A 6,000-nucleotide genomic window follows, 5' to 3' on the forward strand; every position below is an offset into this window, starting at 1 on the left:
AAATATAGGCAACACACTATTGGACATTGGGTTTAAAGGAATCTTTTCGGATGACATGCCTACCCAGACTAGGGAAACTAAAGAAAAAATAAACAAGTGGGACTTTATCAGACTAAAGAGCTTTTATAAGACAAATGAAACCAGAATCAAGATGAACAAACAACCAACCAGCTGGGAGAGAATATTTGCAAAACATACATCTGACAAGGGGTTGATCTCCATAATATATAAAGAACTCACACAATTGAACAACAAAAAAACAAACAACCCGATCAAAAAATGGGCAGAGGAAATGAACAGACACTTCTCCAAGGAAGATATACAGATGGCCAATAGGCACATGAAAAGATGCTCAACATCACTAATCATCAGGGAAATGCAAATCAAAACAACACTAAGATACCACCTCACGCCCGTTAGAATGGCTATAATCACAAGACAAAAAACAACAAATGTTGGAGAGGATGTGGAGAAACAGGAACCCTCATACACAGCTGGTGGGAATGCAAATTGGTGCAGCCTCTATGGAAAACGGTATGGAGATTCCTCAAAGAATTAAAAATAGAGATGCCCTATGATCCAGCCATCCCACTACTGGGAATCTATCCAACGCACCTGAAATCAGCAATCCAAAGAGGCTTATGCACCCCTATGTTCATTGCAGCATTATTCACCATAGCCAAGAAGTGGAAGCAACCTAAGTGTCCCTCGACTGACGATTGGATTAAGAAAATGTGGTATATATATATACAATGGAATACTACTCAGCCATAAAAAAAGACAAAATCGTCCCATTTGCAACAACATGGATGGGCCTGGAGCGTATTATGTTAAGTGAAATAAGCCAGAAAGAGAAAGACAAACACTGTATGATCTCACTCATATGTGGAATATAAACCAACACATGGACAGAGAAAACTGGACTGTGGTTACCTGGGAAGTGGGGGTGGGGGGTGGGCACAAGGGGTGAAGGGAGTCATATATGGGGTGATGGACAAACAAAAATGTACAACCCAAAATTTCACAATGTTAGAAACCATTAAAACATCAATAAAAAATAAAAAATAAAAGAAACAACAGGCCCAAAGTGGAGTCACCTGTGCTAAGACCACATCACCAAACCAAGACTTAATACCTAACTTAATTATAGTTTCAACCTCTCCCAGGAGTGGAATCTTAAACCAGTTAATCTGAAATTACCTGGTCACCACTGCTGAGGTGATCTGCCTGAGAGACCCTTGCTGTCCTTTGAAGGAAGGTGATCTTGCCACAAACAGTACACTTTTGCTAGTGACTTCCTTCTCCCACCTCCTTCGGTCTGTAAAGTCTTTTATTTTGTACAGCTCTTCAGAAGTCTTTCCTATCTGCTAGCTGGGATGCTGCCCAATTCATGAATCATTGAATGAAGCCAATAAGGTTTTTAAAATCCGTTAGATTTTGTTTTTTAACAGATTTGGTGGCAGCAACAGGATGCAAAGGACACTTCTGACAGCTTTGGGGACTATGAGAACATAACTTTTGAGTTCTCTGTCTCTCACTTCATTTCTGAGGGCTGTGAGTTAGTTCCTCTTGGTTCTGAGCTCTGCCCTCTTTGCTTTGAGTTCCAGATTTAACTGACTTTCCAGTCCAGTGCTTAGTGGATCAGCTTGAGCTGGCAGACGGTTCCACCCAGAATCTGAGTCCTTAGCCCTTGGTTAGTCCACAGTCCCCATTTGTTGGGCTCTGCTGGTTAGTCTGGGATCCCAGTCCAGGGCTCAGTGAGTCAGCTTGAGCTGCAAATGGTTCTACCTGGAACCCAAGAGTCTAGCCCTTGGTTAAGTCACAGTTTTCATTTGTTGACGTCTCCTGATTCAGTTCATAGTTCCGTGTTGGAAACTACTGGTGGTGTGCACCTAAGGTCTATTATCTTTTTTTTGGCCATTCTGCAGTAACATCTCTTTGGTTACGGCTGGTGTGATAATGCGCAGATTTCGTTTGTCTTGTTTTGAGTATGTAAAGGTTATTGATAACAGGAATCTTGGAACCAAAAGCCACAAACTATGTGGGCATGGGTCAAGACTTAAAAGCTGTTGGAGCACTTGCCACCTAACACTGAGACCCGTTGTTAGGATAAGTTCATCACAAACAGGTTAGGTTGACACCAGGTCACCCAATAACCTGAAGAAAATATCCGTCCAACGAGGTATGCTGTAAAACACCACACAATCTCCAACCCAGAGGCACATCCCTCTTAGATATTAATTTTGGCTCTGAGAGACCCAAGGCTTACCTAAATAAATAGGATCCTTAAGTTTTAAAGAATTGAGTGCAGCACCTTCCAGCACAACTACTCATTTTATGATTAAAACAGTGGTCCCATAAGCTATAGATATCTACAAAAATGGAACAATATTGCTAAGCTTGTTTTGTGTCCTGAAAACTTGGTTTTGTAACCATTAGTTCAGACTCCCCAAATATAGCCAGGCAAAAATGTGGGTTGGACCCCATTTGTGGCTAGATACAGCTGAATAGAAATGTGGGTTGAACTTCATTTGCAGCTAGGATTCTACTCAACTGTTGCCAGCCCTCAACCTAAAATTATGGTGACCGTTATGGGGAACATGCCAATGAGACAAGCTTGTTCACTTAAGAAGTGCATTCAGAAGTAAGTGCTCCCAAATCAAAAACAAAATGGGATAACTAGTTTAATTTATATGCAGAAGCATCCAAAAGGCTGAAAGGTTTCAAAATAACTTCATTTAAAGATTTATTACAAAAAGCTAATGAAAAATTACAGACACAAATGTACCTAAAACAAAAGACTAAGACTGGTGTGACTCCTACTGCTCCCCTCTATCCTCCTTCAACTGAGTACTCGGAGTCTACTAATCCTCTGTCTGAATTGTCTTTCCACCCTTAAGAGACTACATGACCATAAACAAAAACTCACCAAGTTAGTGGCCTAGCAGACACCTCAATATCTACCCTTGTAGGAAGGCCTCCTTACAGCACCGGAGTTGGCGGAACCCTGATGGATTTTCTGGTAAACTGCTACATTATTGCCTTAAACATCCAAGGGAAACTAAAATTAAAATTAATAGAAAGTTTTGCTAAATTCTGGTAGATACCAGAGCCTGAAGATGGGATTCTGGGAAAACTGACAGAAGCCAGAAAATGGTGAGAATTCTTACCAGAATCAGCTCTCCTGAATCTCTGTCTGTTGTGCCCGGTTGAGAGAGAAAAATAAAATTTCATGTTATATCTTCCTGGCCAAGTCCTGTCCCATTGATTCTTTTGCACCCTCTTGGGGGATGCCTCTTGGGTCCCCAGGGGTTGTTCAATATTGCCAGATAACTCACTCTTTGTCCTGGCCGACAACTGACAAGTCATTTGAAAGAATTTTTACGTATCTCTAATGTCAGAAGTGAAGCCAAATGAGGCCTCATTAATGAGGCCAAAACTAATGTTGATATTCGGAGCCTGATAGAAACTTGTTTTAGGCCTCATCTCCTAAGCTAAATGTACCAAGAGGGAAAGAAAAACATTCCAAAGGCAAAGTTCTAAATCCATAAAATCTTTTGATTTCCATCTTTGTTGGAAATTTTCTTTCAGAAACTAAAAAAAAGCAATTTGAAGATAAGGTGGTTGGACAGGCAGATCAGCCCCTTGATATCTTTGAGGCTGCAACCTGATTCTTTGAGAAATTAAAAGCAACTTCCTTTTCTTACCAATCTTTGCAAAACCAGAAATGCAGCTCTAGAAACAACTCAAAAGTCCACCTATCCTTTCTACCAAACCCCAAACCTCCCCTATTTATCTCAAAAGACTTGGAAGTATTGTAAAAATTCTGGCCCCAGGAAACAAAAGTCCTTCCTGGAGGAACTTGCATTCTTTTGCTGTGCGTTTGAGATATAAATGTTCTATCTGGCCTTCTCCAGGAATGGTTACCGAGGCCATCTTTTTGAAATGTAAATTTCAGGCAGGAAATTCTTATCAGAAGGAAATCAAAAGAAGGAAAGGCAATTTGGAACTTAGACAAATACAAAATCCTGTGTCTTCTCCACAAATATTAGTAAAAAGCTATTAGCCATTTGAGCAGGTAACCTTAATTTATTCCATCTGCCGGAAACAAAATTTGGATCCAACTTCTTTTATAACTAGTGAGTTTTGTATTCTCATACCTGTCTCATGGATAAAATCTTAAAACAAAAGTTATAATATTTCTGTTTACACTTGTCTGAATGTTTATGTATGTCTGTGTAGGTAGGTATAAATGTGTGATATTTTTCTACCTCCCAATAGTACTGCTAAAATCAATTTGTAAAAGAGCTCTATTTAATTGGCTTAGAAAAAAACACACATTTGTATAAATTAAGTATTCCTAAAGTTCACAAAAATATAATAGGAACTAACCCAAATGCTTTTCAGGTTCATGTGATCTGGGAAAATGTTGGGTATTAAAGGTGGTTTAAGTTGGTTGGTTTAATTAAAATAGATGTGTCTTCAGAGTTATCAGCATTAAATATGATGCAGACAGATAACTTTTATTCTACCTGGGTCTACTAGTCAAATAAGATCATGTTATCTCTGTTATTACAAACTTTGTCATCTAGAAAAATAACTTAAGATGATGGCTTACTTTGTCTAATGTCTCATGAATCTTTTATTGTTAGTCTAAACATAACTTCTGGGAGCAAGTGATTTAGATAAATGTAAGTGGGATAAGAGTTTTTAGATGAACTTTTCAACAAAAATTATATTTTATGCTAAGTCTACTCAAAGAGTTTCTCCAGATCTTTTTGGTTACTTGAAACCTTAAAGTTTTACTAAGTTAAATAAATTCATCAAATATCTGGATCATTTCCAAATAAAATAGAATACTAAAATATTAATTGCTGAACATAGGTTCATCTACTTTTTGGCTTCCTATTACTGAAGAACTTAAGATATTTGGGTCTGTTAGTAAACATGTCTTGTGCCACATTAAAAAATTGTGCTATATGGAAATGTATGTTTCTAAAAATTATAAAATGTACAGTCATGCATCACTTAACTATGGGGATGCATTCTGAGAAATGTGTTGTTAGGTGATTTCATCATTGCGTGAACATCATAAAGTGTACTTAAACCTAGATGGTATAGCCTACTACACACTTAGGCTATACGGTATAGCCTATTGTTCCTAGGCTACAAACCCATACAACATGTTACTATAGTGATTACTGTAGGCAACTGTGACACAATGGTAAGTGTTTCTGTCTCTAAATATATTTACACATAGAAAAGGTATAGTAAAAGTGTAGAATAAAAGATAAGAAACAGTATCTCTGTATAGGGCACTTACCATACATGGGGCTTGCACCACTGGAAGTTGCTCTGGGTGAGTCAGTGAGTGAATGGTGAGTGAATGTGAAGGCCTAGGGCATTACCATACGCGACTGTAAACTTTATAAACACTGTACACTTAGGCTACACTAAATTTTCAAAAAAAATGTCTTTCTTCAATAATAAACTTTAACTTACTGTAATTCTTTTACTTTAAAAGTTTTAATTTTTTTAAATTTTTTACTCTTTTGTAATAACTTAAAACATGCACATTGTACTGCTGTACAAAAATACTTTCTTTTTTTATATCCTTATTCTGCAGGCTTTTTTCTATTTAAAAATTTTTTTTTTCCTTTCTAATCTTTTTTGTTAGCCTAGGTCTACAAAGGGTCAGGATCATCAATATCACTGTCTTCCACCTCCACATTTTGTCCCACTAGGTCTTCAGGGGTAATAACACACTTGGAGCTGTCATCTCCTATGATAACAACACCTTCTTCCGGAACACCTCCTGAAATACCTGCCTGAGGCTCTTCTTGAGGAGGAGGTGTCACTCTTTTTAATAATATGTCCGTGGGTGTTTGCTTGGCTTGTTTCTTTTTTTTTTTTTTTTTTTTTTTTTTTGTGAGGAGATCAGCCCTGAGCTAACATCCGCCAATCCTCTTCTTTTTTTTTTTTTTTGCTGAGGAAGACAGC

This window comes from Diceros bicornis, chromosome 32 (assembly GCF_020826845.1).
Source record: "Diceros bicornis minor isolate mBicDic1 chromosome 32, mDicBic1.mat.cur, whole genome shotgun sequence".
NCBI classification, from domain to species: domain Eukaryota; kingdom Metazoa; phylum Chordata; class Mammalia; order Perissodactyla; family Rhinocerotidae; genus Diceros; species Diceros bicornis.